The sequence below is a fragment of the Falco cherrug genome, chromosome 9 (assembly GCF_023634085.1).
Source record: "Falco cherrug isolate bFalChe1 chromosome 9, bFalChe1.pri, whole genome shotgun sequence".
Lineage (NCBI taxonomy): Eukaryota > Metazoa > Chordata > Aves > Falconiformes > Falconidae > Falco > Falco cherrug.
This window is the reverse complement of record NC_073705.1, coordinates 51,518,883-51,534,861: the sequence shown is the minus strand read 5'-3', so window position 1 is coordinate 51,534,861 and position 15,979 is coordinate 51,518,883. Positions and strand designations below refer to the sequence as shown.

At 40.7% G+C, this 15,979-nt stretch overlaps 1 long non-coding RNA gene across 1 annotated transcript in view; it reads right to left on the bottom strand.

Moving 5' to 3' along the window:
* The window catches only part of LOC114015866 (uncharacterized), a 44,098-nt gene that overhangs the window by 16,487 nt on the left and 11,632 nt on the right, over nt 1–15,979 (bottom strand). The window contains exon 3 of the long non-coding RNA XR_008734022.1: nt 15,645–15,844. This is a non-coding gene — a long non-coding RNA (uncharacterized LOC114015866). The remainder of the gene's footprint in view (nt 1–15,644; nt 15,845–15,979) is intronic.

Sequence of the window (15,979 nt, the reverse complement as noted above, 5' to 3'; positions counted from 1 at the left end):
CAAGATTTCCATTTCTCCCAGGAGGACTGGGATTGCTTCAGCTGCTAAGACGAGGAGCATGGATTTATGCCACGTGTTTGAAATAGCACTTGTGTCAAGTAATACATATATTACTTAAATCGTAATATATTTTTTTCTCTAGCATATATGACATGGCTATACCATTTCCGGAATAAGGAAAAAAACCCACACACTTCAAGTTGTTTAAGATAAATTCACACAAAATTTCTGCGCAGCATGCACGGTACCACTCCACGGAAGTTACAGGGAGCCAGTTGTGTCTGAGGATGCTGGCTGATCTCTTGTTGTTTAGCCTTTTGATGACAATGACAGGCACTTCCCAAAGTGACACTGCACCAAGAAAGGAATGAATGGAAATTTGCTGGTTTACACCAGCTGTGAATTCATGCGGGCATTTAGTGGAAATATCACATGCTTCTTGTAGTGCAGTGAGAAAAACAGACTCAGCATTGAAACTGATCTCTGTATTATTCAAGTAGCCTGCGCGTATAGAGAGCAACATGGTGTCCTGTTGCTCTTTACAGTTTTAAGAAATTAACAGGTGAGTTCAGGGACAAAAATTCCCTTCTGTCCCTCCAAGAAAAACCACGTGTAGTCATCTAGTCCATTTTCCCTACAAACATTTTTAGTATAATGGATGAAGTGAAACAGAATCTGTAGGTGACTTCGAGTTATAAAGTTATAGCTGCTTTTTTGTAAGTCAGGTTATTTATATCAAGTTTAATATAGCCTCAGTTTCAATCACTGTTATTTTAACTTATTTATTTAAAAATTAAAGAATGCCTTAGGTTGCCTGCCAGCTGTATCACAGCCACATAAGCTATCGTGCAAGAGATCAGTCATTTAAAATCAGTGCATGACAAAGTGTAGGAAAAAGAAATATTCCCACAAATGCAAACATTATGAGGGAAGCGCTTTATACGTCGTAAGCCACATAGTCAGCTGGCTGTTTTAACTGAGACATTCACTTCTCTCTCCATGTTTATAAATAGCATTATGAAGGGTGTGTTGTATACTCTACCCCAAGAACATCATTTTAATATTCCAGAATTCGCATGTTCATTTACATATGGTGAGAGAATATAATGTTAACATTGATTTGGAAGCCTCTGAACCCCATATTGTCCTGATGGAAGTAATTATGATGAAAGCAAAGCAACAACAAAACCGACTTCCAAAATCCCGGGTGACACAAGAAGTCACTGGGCTCCACCATGCACCAAAGCGCAAACTTTCACCTTGTTTTCTTAACTCGCTCAGAAAGGTCTCTAGTGTAAAAACTGAACTTGTGCCTCGATTTCTGTGACAGGTCAATTTGGTTTGGGTTTGACACTGCTGGGGGGTTACCTTTCAGGCTGATCAGAAAAGACAGAAAAAAATACTTGCAGGGAATAACTAAGACACAATCCAATTAGTCAGTCGGAAGGTGATGTCAAAGGCAAGTTTCAATTACAGCACGATTATTAACTGCAGTCATGCTAGCCCAAGATAAATACGCTCAGTCTAACACTAGACATCCTAATTTAAGCCTGTATTGAGCAGCCACTATAACAAAGCGTTAGGCACCAAGTGCCCAGCGGCAGCAATCATCAGAGCCATTAGTGTGGCTGAGATGCTCACGGTGAAGACCACAACGAAGCGGACACAGTTTTGACCTGTTTCAGCAGCCCTGAGGGGATCACATCAGGGATGAGCCAGGAGCTGACCAGCTCCTTCGGCCCTGGCAATGGTCCTTGTGCAAAAAACAGGGGAGGAGTGGACACAACACTGTGGTCTGACTAGAAATATCATTATACTAAGGTGACCGGGCCTGGGGATGCCAGCTCAGTGGGGTGCCAACCAGCAGAAGAGGCTTGCTCTTCTGTTCCTGATGTGGTTTTCCATCCCTAGGATAAATTTCTGCTCCAGTGCATAGGGACTGGATCCTTGTGTAAGAGGCAGCAGCGCAGTGCCCAGGCGAGAGGTCCCAGGCTTCCAGCAAATTCAAGCACAAAGGAGAATTTACAGTTGGAGACATGGCTTTGAGAAAACATGAATGAATAATAGAATCACAGAATGGTTTGGGTTGGAAGGGACCTTAAAGATTGCCTAGTTCCAACTCCAATAAAGTGGGAATGGTTTAGGATTGACAGCTCATTTTTAGTGTTAGCAGAGTAAAAAAGGTCCTACTGTGCTCTTGTTATTGAATGTGAGAAAGCTGATAATGAGACAGCAAGAGAAAATCTACTGGGATCATAGGAAAGGGCAGATTCTTCCAAAGAAGTGAAGCTGGGTTAATGGGCAGGATGGCTTAAGCTACAGGAGTACAAACCTGAGCCTTTGACTTCCAAAAGAGTGGCCTCTTTGGAGAACAAAACCAGGCACATAGCCCATGCATGAGGAATTTAATAACCAAATAACTGCAAAACTTAGGGGATTTCAGGACACCTGAGGACTTACGTTTTCAAGTGAGTCAATGGGATCACAGATGCTCAGCACTTTGAGTCTCAGGCACTCTGTCTGTCATCATCTGAGTAGCTCCCGTGGGGCAGGAATCTGGTGCTGCTCTCAGAGGAGCTGAAACAGGCTGATTACCGCTAATCATTCCACTTCCCACCGCATTTTCTCCATATGTTTTTGACAGAAGGCTGTGTGAGGCTTTTCCACTTGGGGTGTGCAATGGACCTGAATCAGCTGAATCACAGTCTTGGATTATTTAAATGTGATTTAGGACCCCAGATAGCTTTGAATTCTTTCATAGGAAAATTCAAGGTAACTAAGTATCCAAAGAAACTTCAGCAGCTGCTTTCACGTGTAATCAGTCACACAAAACACACACAGAGTTTGGACTAGAGGAATACAGAAAGCTGAGCAAACCAGCACACTAAACTGGATCCACTGAGGTAAACTCATTTCTTCTCTATTTGACAAAATTAAATCATCTCAGTAAATCATCATCAACTATCCAATTATTTTCTGAAGACCCCATGATTCTCCCTTTTTGCTGATCTCTAAGAATTCCATTACTGCCCCACAGGAGTTGAACCCAGAAGTCTGTAACTCTTGATATTTTCCAGAACTAATTGCCACATATAAGAACAGTTACTTGAGAAGTGCAGAGTGTTAAGAGGGTTATTTCAGAAACGCTGATATCTGAAAGGCACAGAGTTAATTAGAGGAATAGGGTTGCCCTTGTATGTTATGCTGCTATTGTTTTACAAAATTATATATAAAACCAACCAAAGGTCTAATGATCTTACAAACCAGCTTTGGTAAATTGGTGTTGAAAAGGCCATTTGTGAGACAGAGACACACAAAAAATTCTGAGATCATTCAACTGAAATACGTCACTCAGATCCTGTCTAAAACCCGAAAGTTTTGCTGGCATAATTTTATTGGTTAGGAAAACAGAAAAGAAATCCAGGCCTAACCAGCAAAGCTCTGTTGACGAACAACCTAAAATCAGTGCAATCATTGCGGCAAAAGCCACACTTTTGGCAGTTTGATTTATTTCTTTGAGGATCCTGGGTGGAGGGCTATTATTTCGCCACTTCAAGTTCCATCTCTCCCAACAATACTGCTGATAAGCTTAATTGATATATCCTTTCTCATTTATTGTTAAGCAAAACACAACAGTGAACAATCCTTCCAATCCACAAAACCTCATAGACTGCTAATCTAAGTAACGTCTCCTTAATCTGAACAGTTACAATAAATTTAGTTGCTGATCATGGTCTAAGCCTGCTTTTAGAGTTTCATAACTCCCATTAAATGACCTTGCTTAGCCTGAGGTTTTTTGCTATTCAGATGAGGAAGCCCAGCTGAGAAATGGCAAATGACAAATTTTATCCACAGCTTCTCCACCCGACTGACTGTAAACTCGGCTGCGGTGATACTGGGTAGGTGACAAAACGGCTCCTTCGGTCTTATTAAATGACCAAAGGTATATACATGGGCACTGAGTAAGCACAAAGGAATTAATGTCAGGATTGCAGGGATGTTCCTATATAACAACTGCACAGGGATCGCCAGCCAAAGAGCCACTGGAGCAACCAGCTGCTGCTGTATGGTAGAGAGGTTCGTTTACACCAGAAGACTAAGCTGGAAGTTCCTACACACCAGTAGAAATCCGTTTCATGGTTAAGATCAACCCTGTTACATCATTTTCTTCCATTGCCACCATTCTATAACATTATACTTAACCTAGGTTCCAGAGAAGTCCTGCTTGGCTTGTCACAAGCTTGGATTACACCACCAGCTATGCACATGAGCGTTGCAGCCTGATCAGCCATAAGAGTTGACAGGATTGACCTTTGAATGAGTTGTCAATGTACCTTCTGACATCATCTTCCCCAAAATGGATATAGCTGCCTATCCTAAGGTTTGTCTGGTTGCAGGAAAACAAAGAGAAGTTACTTTTGAGTGATGTCTTTAATTCAGTTAGTGTTGTTATGGGTTGGAGAGTTAAAATTGTCTTGTGTGGTCAATAAATGATGCATCTCTTGCTTCTGAAAACATACTCTTTATAATAAAAATAAGAGTCAATGGAATCTAATAGTACACAGATGTTCTAGATCATGTCATCTCTGCCATGTCATACATGCCAACATGTATGGAGTTCTATGCTTTGCATTTGCTATGCAATAACAGAAAATGATACCAAAAATCTGTTCCTGGGTTCCATTTTCTCTTTAAAAAACAATCTTGCACAAAGTGAACCCTTTCCTCTTTACACGGTTTCTCTTCATGAATGTAATCTCTTTAGAGAAGACAGAAAGATTACTCTCCAGTTCTTATTAACAGAGGTTCTCTTTGTTTCAGTGACATCTCCATTTTACTATGTAAATCTATTTTAGAGTTCTAAACAAATATCAGCCCATCACATAAATTAAGAAGATTAAATAGGGGCAGCACTAAAAAAAGCAAGCCAGGCTTAACCCTGGTGTAAAGGATGAACTAAGCATAATGACATCAAACAGGAGCAGGAAACTTTGAAGAGCAGTAGGTGATTACTGGCTCTTAATTTATGAGGAGGATTAGAGCGTGAACGCCTGAAGAGAGCACACAGAAGAGAATAGATGCTTTTCACTACGGAATAATTACGCAATGTAAGACGAGGAGATCCTCTGCCTACTCATCTCGCCACAAAGCACTCACCTCTAGCCATAGAAAGCCTAAAAACTTCTGGTGCTCTAAAAACTTTTTCTCCATTACATAGTAATGAGAAATTCAGCCCTCCCTATAAATCACTTCAACCTGCCCCTTTTGTTTAATATTCTGTTCCCTTGTTCCTCTCTGTATTATTAACTTCAACTCCACAGGGCATTACCATACTTCACATCAAGGACTTCCAACCTGTGCTCCATCACCCACAGAGCTGACAGAGGTACGGCCAAAGCCGTGCATTGCCAGCGTCGTGCCGTAGCCATTTTCCTCCGTGCGGTTAAAGCTGTAACTAGTGATCGATGTGATCCAGCTTGACCTCTTTCTAACCTGTCTTGGCAGCTCCCCTCTTGGTACGGCCCCTCTGACATTTCTTGATTTAAATGCATAATGTACAGCTAGACTGTTTTCTCTTTCCTCTTCCAAAAAAGATTAAAGCATGAATGAGGGGAGCATGATTGTTTCAAGGCAGGGCATCTCTGTGATATTTTAAAACACACCAGAACATTAGAAAATCACCAGAAATTTGAGATGATCATTATAGAGCTGGCTACATTCAAGAATTTCAAAAGAATCCACCACAAAAACCGTTGCAAGAAGCAGTCACAGCTCTACCACTGAGAAGACATATGTGAATTTTTCTTAATCTTTTTTTTTGTTGTTTTTGTTTCAGTTAATAAACATCCACCTTTAAGACACAAGCCATCTCTTGAAACTGCCCAAAGGATCTTGTACATCTTGAACTAAGCTTTCTTGTAACTGCTAGCACAAAGTTCTAATGACAGAAGGTACCACTTACTGACATCTCTGTGGCTGTAAGCTGGCTCCAAACTAAAAATCACATTACATGTGAGAAAATGAAAAGCATCACAGAAATTCTTAGCCTTGATCAAAAACGAAGATGATAGCCGCTTTACTTTTATTCTGACAATGTATTACATTGCATCAAAACCACATTTCTATTAATTGCAAAGTGACATTCTTATTTTCTTTTTTGGATTGGCCTTATTGGGGCTTCTGGGAGTACTTCAAGACACAAAGGAAAATTGATTTTTCCATTTATTCATATCATACTTCAGTTTTCAACAACACATTCAAACCACTAACCAAAATGTTTTGTCTGACCACATCAAATTCATGCATTCTGATAAACTACTGCAAATATGTTACTCTTGTCTCAGCATGCCTGAAACAGTACATGTAAAAATGTCCTTAAAGGAGGGGAAAATTACAGCAAGAGGAAGGAAAAAAATAAAAAAATTAAAAAGCAAGACAGAAACGACATATTAGCGATGAAAAATGCTACTAAGAAGAAATATATTTTTGCTTGGCATAAATAAGTGGCTTATTTTTCATTGCCAAAGGAAAGTCAAATTACTTTTCAGAGTTATGCAAACCTCAAAGTTTTGCCTGGAGGAGATCCTGAAAGAGAATTTGAGGAAGGTTCATTCCGATTCCTGCTATTTGATCCACAAAGGAGAAATACTGCTGGCATCAGCTCAGCACGCCCTGGGATGCTATTGGCCTGTCATCCTTGAAAGAAGAGAAGTATTGCTGGTAGGGAAAAAGGCAAGTGGTCTCCATGCGTGACTTCCAGTGAGCCCCAGGCACAGGTTATTAGAAAAGTAGACCTTCACCAAACGGGATTCAAAATCCAGTGTGAAGTCAGTTGGCTATTTTCCAACAGTGCTGCTGTCATTTTCAGTATTTCTCTATATTTCAGCTCCAGTTAAGGATCAGAATCCTCAGTGCATTTGATAAACATAAGAAAAGCATTAGTTTCTGTGCAAAATGCAGAAATGACCTTTCCTTTTATGGTTCCAGATTTTAGTAGCAGCATGACAGGCTTCTGACAGCAATGGGATGTGTTTTGTTTGTTTGGCATTCCAGTACTTTATAGTGTGACACCAAGAAAGATGGAAAAGACACTTTTGGCACTTGCATACTTGTATCATGCTACAGCTTGCCAGGAGGAAAGGAACAGACCCTGAGCCTGCAGAGACAGCCTGTATTAATGGTCCATTAATCCAAAAAAGAGCAATCAGTTACCTGTCAGAGAACAAGAATTTAGAAAACATTTTAAGTAGCTTCTCTGCTTATCAGTAGCGTAAAGAGCAGAAATCTGCCATTTTCTACAGTCTTCTAAGCCAAAGTCAGTCCACTGCACTTAAAGCAGGAGTGCAGCCCTTAAACTTTCAGGATTCTGCTAATACAACATCAGCTTTCCTCAAGCAAAGCAACATTTCCCCAGAGCATCGTACCCTGTAACTCTTTCTTCTCCCTGACCGAGATGATTATCATGTCACTGACTACAATATGAGCACAATCTGCAGAATGTAAAGAGGTAAAGAAATAGGTTAATCCTCTTATTTTCTTTTCATCATGCTTTCGGATTTATTCTTCTTTTCTGACCTGCCTTCGTTGTGGCATACGGCACCAACTGTAACGCTGCCTATAGTCACATCATGCCAGCAGCGAAAGTAAGACACGAGTAATGTCCCATTACAGCTGGGACATGGAATTCATCGGAATTAATCTCTGTCTTATGAGAGATCAGTCCCTGGACTGCAAAGTCAGTAGTGTTTTGCAGGACACAGGTGCATAGCACTGCACTCCTTTCTTCCATATAACTGAAGTGGGGAGACTACCTGAGAGAGGAAACTTTGAGAAGAAAAATTCCCTGGCTCCTGTAGGACAGCAACAACATTTGAGCAAATCACAATATAGTACTTGAACCCATGTCCTAGGATGGGACAGACATATACCCTGTCTTCTCTCTTCTTTCTTACAATGAAATCTCAATATAGAGCCATTTTCCTAAGTTGACTTTTCACTATGAAAACAACCCATGGAAGAAAACTTCAAACGGTTAGACATATGATCTTAATTTTTTTAAAAACCTGTAAAAATCCCAGGGTTTATAAATGTTCCCTCAACCTCAGATGGTGTCCTTAGGCTTTTTAATTCTATATTTTTTATATTATTCCAACGAAGAGAGAAGATCTTTCTTTTGCTGAGAAAACGTATAAAACAGTAGAAGCTCAGTGATGTGTGCTACAATGTGCTTTGTGAAAAGCAAACCTGTAAAAATTGCATCCTAGGAGTCCCTGTTTATTACCTTGCAATTATTTCTTGATCAAACCTATCCAGTTTAGCCCTGAAAAGATGCGTGTGTTACTGCCTGTCACTGAGAGCTCAGCAAAGGTGAAGCCTGATATTTTCTGGGTCATGCTCTCTGCAAAGATCTTATAATGTGAATGTTGAAAACCCTCACTCACGGTATGTGAGCCAGAACCCCACTTACCTTTCCACTTCTCCAGGACTGAGCTGAGAAACCCCCTTAATGAGTAGCAATAGGTTATTTAAAGATGAAAGTAAACAGATCTGAGTCCAAGTGGATGCAGGAAACAGATCACTGTCTTGATTGCACCAGGGGAGGTTTAGATTGGATATTGGGAAAAAAAAAAATCACCAAAAGGTTTTGTCAAGCCCTGGCACAGGCTGCCCAGGGAGGTGGTGGATTCACCACCCCTGGAGGTGTTTAAAAGATGTGTAGATGCAGCACTGAGAACATAAGTAGTCCTGGACTTGGCAGTGCTGGGTTAACAGTTGGACTTGATGATCTTAAAGGTCTCTTCCAACCTAAATGACTATGATTCTACGATGGCAAAATCTGTACAGCAACTTTTTGACAAGAGCCCCAAGCTGGGTGTCATCCAACAAGTCTTTCCACCAAGTGTTTGTTTAAGCCTATAGAGATGCAGATTAGCTTCAGCCAGTGCAGGATAGTGATGCATTTTTGTATTTCCTGTAATCTTTTAGTCTTGGGGCATGACTACACAGTGGTTTTGTAGACAAATATAATCCATTTCTATCCCTTTTCCAGTCTCTCTGCAGGGTTTTTTTCCCCCCTTAGAATTACTCCCATATCAGTCATAGCTACATGACCTCCACTTTGCTTGGATCAGGGAGAGAGAAAGGCCGTGCATGCTGGTAAAATATGATGCAAATACTTGTTAGAGCCTGCAGCTAGAGTCCAGGAAAAGGCTTTTGACAAAACAAACACACTTTGTGGTCCAAGACCTCTACAGCTCCAAGCTGTAATACTGCCACGTCTTCAGACCACTGCTGTGATGGGTTTTATAGGGATGCAATGACATTAAATAGTATTGTACATAACCGTGGCATTTCCCTAAGTTGTTACAGATTAGATGAGTTAAGTCAAACCTTCTCATAGCAGAAGACCTACTTTTGGGGCATGGGGCTCCTTCAGTGCAATTCCATTTATTCTAATTTACTGTACTTTGGGCTGTGTTCATGAGGATCAGGACACCCAGGGGCCCGGGGAGAAGGGGACATGTGCTGTGTCTCACGGCAGCTCATCAGCTGGGAAGGTGTCAACCATGTTACAACCAAGGGGCAAGTTTATAAAGAAACATAGAGGGAATAAGAAATTAAAAGACCTAATCTGGAGGAATTGTATGTATTACTACTGTTACTGAAACATCAGAGCCGGGTCAAAAGGCAGATGAAAGAATACAACAACCTGTAGACAATTTGGAATAATTTTAGATACTACATGTATTCAAGCTTCCAAAGGTGACCTGCCACTAGCTAGACCGTAATCTAGAGTGAAATGGATAAAAAAAAAAAAAATATCTGAGGATTTTTAAAAAAACATATCAGGCCAAGCCATAGTAAGACTGAAAGATTGGAAGCTGAAGCTACATAAATTCAAACTGGAAAAAAGGTGATGACTTTTACTCGATAGCAGTCAATCACTGCAATGACTTCTCATGCATGGTTTCCCCATCACTTAAACTTTTTAAACAAAAGCTGGTGTCTTTCTAAAATACATCCTTTTGTGGAATAATGCAGTCTGCCCTGTGTTACATAGGATGTCAAATATTCCCTTCTGGCCTTAATCTATGAAAGATTATAAACTTGTTATACGAAGTTACTTGTTCCTATATTAGAAGTTTGTCCCCTCCCTACTCGAGGTGATGATATTTTCAAGACATCACATGCAACTAGCCAAGACAAGGTGTGTTTGACAAAAATGTGCTGTTAATTTGACATCTGTGAAGCACAGCTGTACCTGTGGGGATTGTAGTAAGTAAATCTTGAGGCTGAGATCTGGAAACACACTGGGTAAACAGCCGGTGCTGTGTCACACAACTGGTTGCAGGTGTGCCATCCTGGGCTGGGCTGGAGGTGACAACCACCCCCTCTGGCCCATTCTCTACCCCATCTTCCCCCACTAATAACAGGGAGACAATTTGCATTCACGTTTACAGTGGCTCTTGTGTGCCCCCGTGTTCATTTTCACAAACAAAACATGCCCCCTCAATAGGTGCATTTTTTTCCCCTGCCTTGCAGATGTTGTTGCAACAGCTTTGCAGAGAAGTTGCAGGTGGGCTTTGCACTCCCATCAGGTCCCACCATAGAGTCCCATACAACAAAGGCTCGCAGGTGTTTCCCATATCTTTGTGGTTATTCCTTTTGAAACGCATCTGTTGAAATGCATCTTGCCTACTGCTTAAAATAATATTGCTTGGCAATGCGGGTTGTTTACCTTAGCTTTAACTGCCCACCCACACTGAAGCAGAGTGTGGTTTATGTTATTTAGAAAGGCCACGGGTACAATGTGAGCCTTTGAACAACGAGGCTTCCCTCCAGAGTGGGAGGCTCAGAGGGGAAAGGTGACCCAGAGATGTGGTAACATTTTTCACCTCCACTTTACTTTCCAGAAGGGCAGTGCTGTAAGATTTGGCACCGGCTGCTTTACCACCTGCCGTCTCCTCAACATCCCAACAGAAAACTGCACAAAACCCAGCCTGTCTTTAGGTAATTGCACTTGTAAAGTAGAAGCGGGTCACTTCAGCATTACACATGGCATCTTATTAAGCACCTCATGATACATAAAATTAAGACAAATGAAAAAAAATTTCCTAAAACACTTCTGTGGTCACAGGCTGTGTAGTTGACTTGAATTGGGTAAAGTTTCCTAGGCTATGAGTCCCTACTTCCTATAACCTTTTGGAAAAACTTTGATTTAATTTCATTTTGCTTCTGTAATAATTACTGTTATCCTGTGAAGCAAACAAAATAAGTGATCAAAGCAGGACATAGGAAAACAGACCCAAAATACATCTAGCCTAATGTAGACGGAGGCTGTACTCAATTTCCTTCTGAATTCTTAACGTGAGGTAATGACTAAGTTGGACTTGCAAAGTGGTCTGGAAGGGACCTGGAAGTCAGAGGGTTATATTGGACAGTACTAATCTACTTTACTCTGTTAATTTTATTCCAGGAGCAGCATAAGGGTGGGATTTTTTTCAAGATATGGTTTAGAAACCACTGGGAGTTATTTGGATGCTGCCTTCCAAATTCAATGCTTTTATTTTTTAATATCATCATTCATCGGACAGGCCAGCGCTTGCCAAATTCTAAACAGTTCCTTTAGAAGCAGAGCCCAAAACAGGCAGGACCTCACTAGCACCTAATTGCTTTTTGGAAAATAAACACTTTACTTCATATTTCCAATGCTCTGCCTAACAACATGGTAGGTCCCCTGCTTCTCATACATGAAGAGAGATTAATGAGGGCTCAAGTACCCACCCCTTCTTCAGACAGCCATCTACAAATAGGTGGGAAGAGTTACTAACTGGTGTCTACCTACTTCCTTTGCCTAGACTAAATAGGATCCTAACTTTTAAACAGTTAATGGCTAGCACAATAATTCCTATCTCTACTCTGAAGTTGAAAAATATATTTCACAGAAATTTTTTGCGCAGAAAACAGCATTGGTAACTGTAGAAGTCTACCAGCGTGCTCCTAACCTTGAAGAGCAAGTCTCTAAAGTTTCCATAGGACAGTAATCTACACTTCCCCCCCCCCCCCCCCCCCCCCCCATTGCCTGCTAAAAAAGGAAACTATATTTTTGGTACAATAGATTCCCTGAAGTGTACATCTTTGTAGCCAAATGCTCTGTAGAGCACATTCCTGCCATTCTGTTCAAAAATTGTATTTCATTAGCTTCCAGTTCAGTCGATTCTAAGCAGCAGTGAGCCCTAAGAGTGAAGACTTTTAATGTACTTGTACATTATGCATAGAAGTCCTAAATTCCCCGTCTTTTATGATTTTTGGTATTGTAGTGGTAATAATAGAAGTTTCAGAAGAGTTGCATATAAGCAACTCTATGCAGACAAAATTCTTCCAGTCATGCTGAGTTGGTGTAGGCAGCTATCACAGACTGGCAGGTCTAGTCCATATCCCTGAAACTAGGCTTCTAACTGAACATATTTACTTAACTTCATTATGCACCCGAAAGGTAAACTTTCTTATGTATTTTAGTCTTTTGTGTATCTTCAGATAACATCCTATATAATTTCTCTTAAGAATGTCCAAAGCAATTGACATATAGTGATAGATTAATGAATGACACTCTACTTCACAGTCCTTCTTGTTCATCTTTTCCCCCTAGATACCTTGGTCTTCATGTGACAGGTACTCAAACGTTTTTTACCTTCTATTTCTTTTTACCTTAGGCATACTGAGTGTTTTAATGGTAAGATACACTGTCGTAGTCCCTTATTTAGAAGCTTTTAAAAGTGTATCTTTACCCACATAGTCCAGGTCAACTGCATTTGAAACAATTGCCCTTAAACAAATTCAGCACCTTCTACCTCTTTAACAAAGTCATTTTGTATCATTGTTGAGGAGATGTTGGATGGGCAAGGAGAAATGATGCACTGCACAAAATTTGGAGCTACAGAATTGCACACTTGACACCTCCATCCATAAACATGTCACCTCATTTCCAACAACCGGTGATACAAGGCTGTACCAAATGTTATGCAGGGCCGTGTGGTCGCCTACTCAAGCAAATGAAAGGCAGCGTTCATAACCAAAGGCTCTTGACCTGATGATGACCCACTGACTCCGCTTCTTAAGAGACTTCTATGAGGAAAACCCCCAACACACTAGAGTGCTCGTTTGGGCGGTTTTCTGAGGAGAGGCAGAGGGAAGCTTGTGAATCTTGAAAGACGTTTTCCTGAACCTAAGGAAGGCTCCTCTGTATTTTTCAGATTCGTTATCCTGCTGTAGTTAAATTAACCAGAATATCTTTCCGATGCCTGTTCTGTCATTTACGAACAATACTTGTCATTCTGTCCTAAGATGCACTAAAAATGTGGAATGGCTCTTTCTACAGCATGACAGCAAATGCAATGCTGAAGCGGTCTAGATGAACAGAGAAACACGTGGAACAATGTAGCCTAGGTGCTACCTTAGTCGTCTCAAATACTGCAAAAATCTCATTTAGATGTCTGTAATTGGCAAGAGAGCTGAAGACAAAAACTAAAGTATCAGTGGGAAGGCTAATGCAGGTAAAAACAAATTTGTAAGAGAAGATGGAACTGACTTCACTCTAAATCTTGATGATTTAAATCTGCTTTAAACTCCACAGATCCTGTCGGTGGAAAAACAAATAAAAGACATGAAAAAATGGAATGGGAAAAATACAAGTTAATGCTGTTCAAATACAAAGTGAAATGAGGCAACTGAAGGCAGTGGTGCCATTGAACAGGGCGTTTTTACACAGATGTCACCTCAGAATAAATGCTATTGTTATTTCTGGGGGAGACACCCGGGACTGGTTTCACAGAATGAGTACATGCCTTACAGAAACTCTTCTCAAGTGAAATGCAATGAAAACAGAGCACAGTGCTCCACCAGAGGAGTACCGATGGACACCAGCTGAGGTCCACCCTGCAACAAGACAGCTTCAGCTCCGGGCTGCTACCACCCAGCTCCACCTGCACCCAGGAGCCACCCACATGTTATTTTTGTCTGGGATTTACAGTTTGCTTGATGGGCACTAAGGGAAAGGAGGTCTGTATTAAGGAAAACGGGAGACATAAAAGGAATGAAGTACACATCTAAGAACATTAGATGCATACAGTAAAGATTTAGTAGATAAGAGGGGGAAAAAAGACAGAAAGACAAGAAACCTCATTAGTATGTTAAAACATACCAAAAGATCCATATAAAAGAGATACAGAGCCATTGGACGGTTCACAAGTCAACACCTTTGTTCAAACTTTGGTGAAATCTATACCACTTAAATAACATAGGAAGTATATTGTCTAATGCTATTGAAATCAGTCCAGCTGAAACTTCATGCTCAGGTTTGAGAAACTGTGAAAACAGTTTTTGAGAAATTCTGACAGAAAGAACAACAAAACTGAGATTTGGGTTCATGTTTATCACTATCAGAGAGTAACATCATTTGGAGGTTGTCAGCATGAAATAAAAATATTCAATATAATGTTACCTCAGACAACTTTCTTTTTTTTTCATTGGGCTTAAACTTCACCTAAGTCTTTGGTATCGAAAGCAAATTTGGCTCCTCAAATGCCAAAGACATAAGTGAAATATTTTCAAAACAATTTTTGAAATGGGGCAGAAAAAAAATGACCTGTAATCAGACAGTACAATTCCAAATAGAACTGTTTTCACAGGTAGCATCGCCTCCCTTTTATCAAAGAGGTTTTAGTTTTTTCTCACTATAGCATTACTGCCTAGTCACCCCACCAATGTCAGCCTCGAAAAACAAATAATTAACCAACCAACACCCACTGGTCGTTCAAAGCCCTTTACCTTTGCAAAGAATACATTTCACAGCAAGTCCACTGCAGAACGATGTTACACTTCAGTTGCACTGGACCTAGAGCAACACTTGGCATTGTCCCCATTTCCCACCTCTACAAAAATAATGGCTGGACCTGCAGCCTCTTACCCTCCCGCAAGCACTGGCCTCTTCAGCAAATTCTTGTTACTGTCTTGTCCTCAGGGAAAACCTTAGATGTACAGGCTTATCTCAGTGATTTAAACACAGCTACCTAAGGATGTGATGGATTTCCTTTATTTGCAGTCTTCCAGTCAAGACTAGATGGATATCTAAGCAACATGTTATAGCTCAAACAGGGAGAGAGGTGCCTGATGCAGAAATTACAGGGTCAGATTCAAAGGCCTGTGTTATGTGGGAGGTCAGACAAGGTGAGCTTGTACTTCAAACCAGAGCATCTACACTATAAATTTCAAGGATGTCCGTAAAAGTATGAAATGCACAAGGAATTTAACGCAAAGCATTTAGCTTTTCCCTTTGTCTGAGCTGTAACCCCAGGTTTTGCCTTTCCACCACATCATTCTGAAAGGAAATTAATTTCCCTGCTCACTACTTTTACTGAAATTATTTAAAGTAATTGCTCAGCTACCACTTACTTGAGCACAGAAACTTTCTTAACCCCAAAGCTCTCTGATTTCAACACTTCCCTCCAACAAGAGCTCCACCTGAAACAAAAATAATTTCTCTCCTTAACCTTTCAACCCAGAACTCTCCATTCAGCTTAGAATGTAACCCTAGGGAAGAGGATTTCCCTCTCCTTTTCCTTCATATTAGATATTTACTCACCTACCTGTTTTCATCTTAGCCTTTCCTCAGACCCTGTCCTGGTTCACAGGACAGCCATGGAGCATCATTGGAAGCAAGGAGGGTCGACCTGCAGGGAAGTTCCTCAAAGGGTTCAGGAAATCTTCAAAGAAAGGATGGAGTGGATACACACACATATAGCACACTGGTGTGATGGAGCTTCTGCCTCTCCAGGACCTCTTGCTGCTGTAGGAACATAAAATTTAAAACTTATTATATGGTGTTTACTACATGGCTGTGGGACAGAAGTCCTCAGTAACTGCTCAGGCTCCCTTAACCTCCTTGGTTCTCTATAGCTTTGTGGCTTTTTCTGCCCCTTCA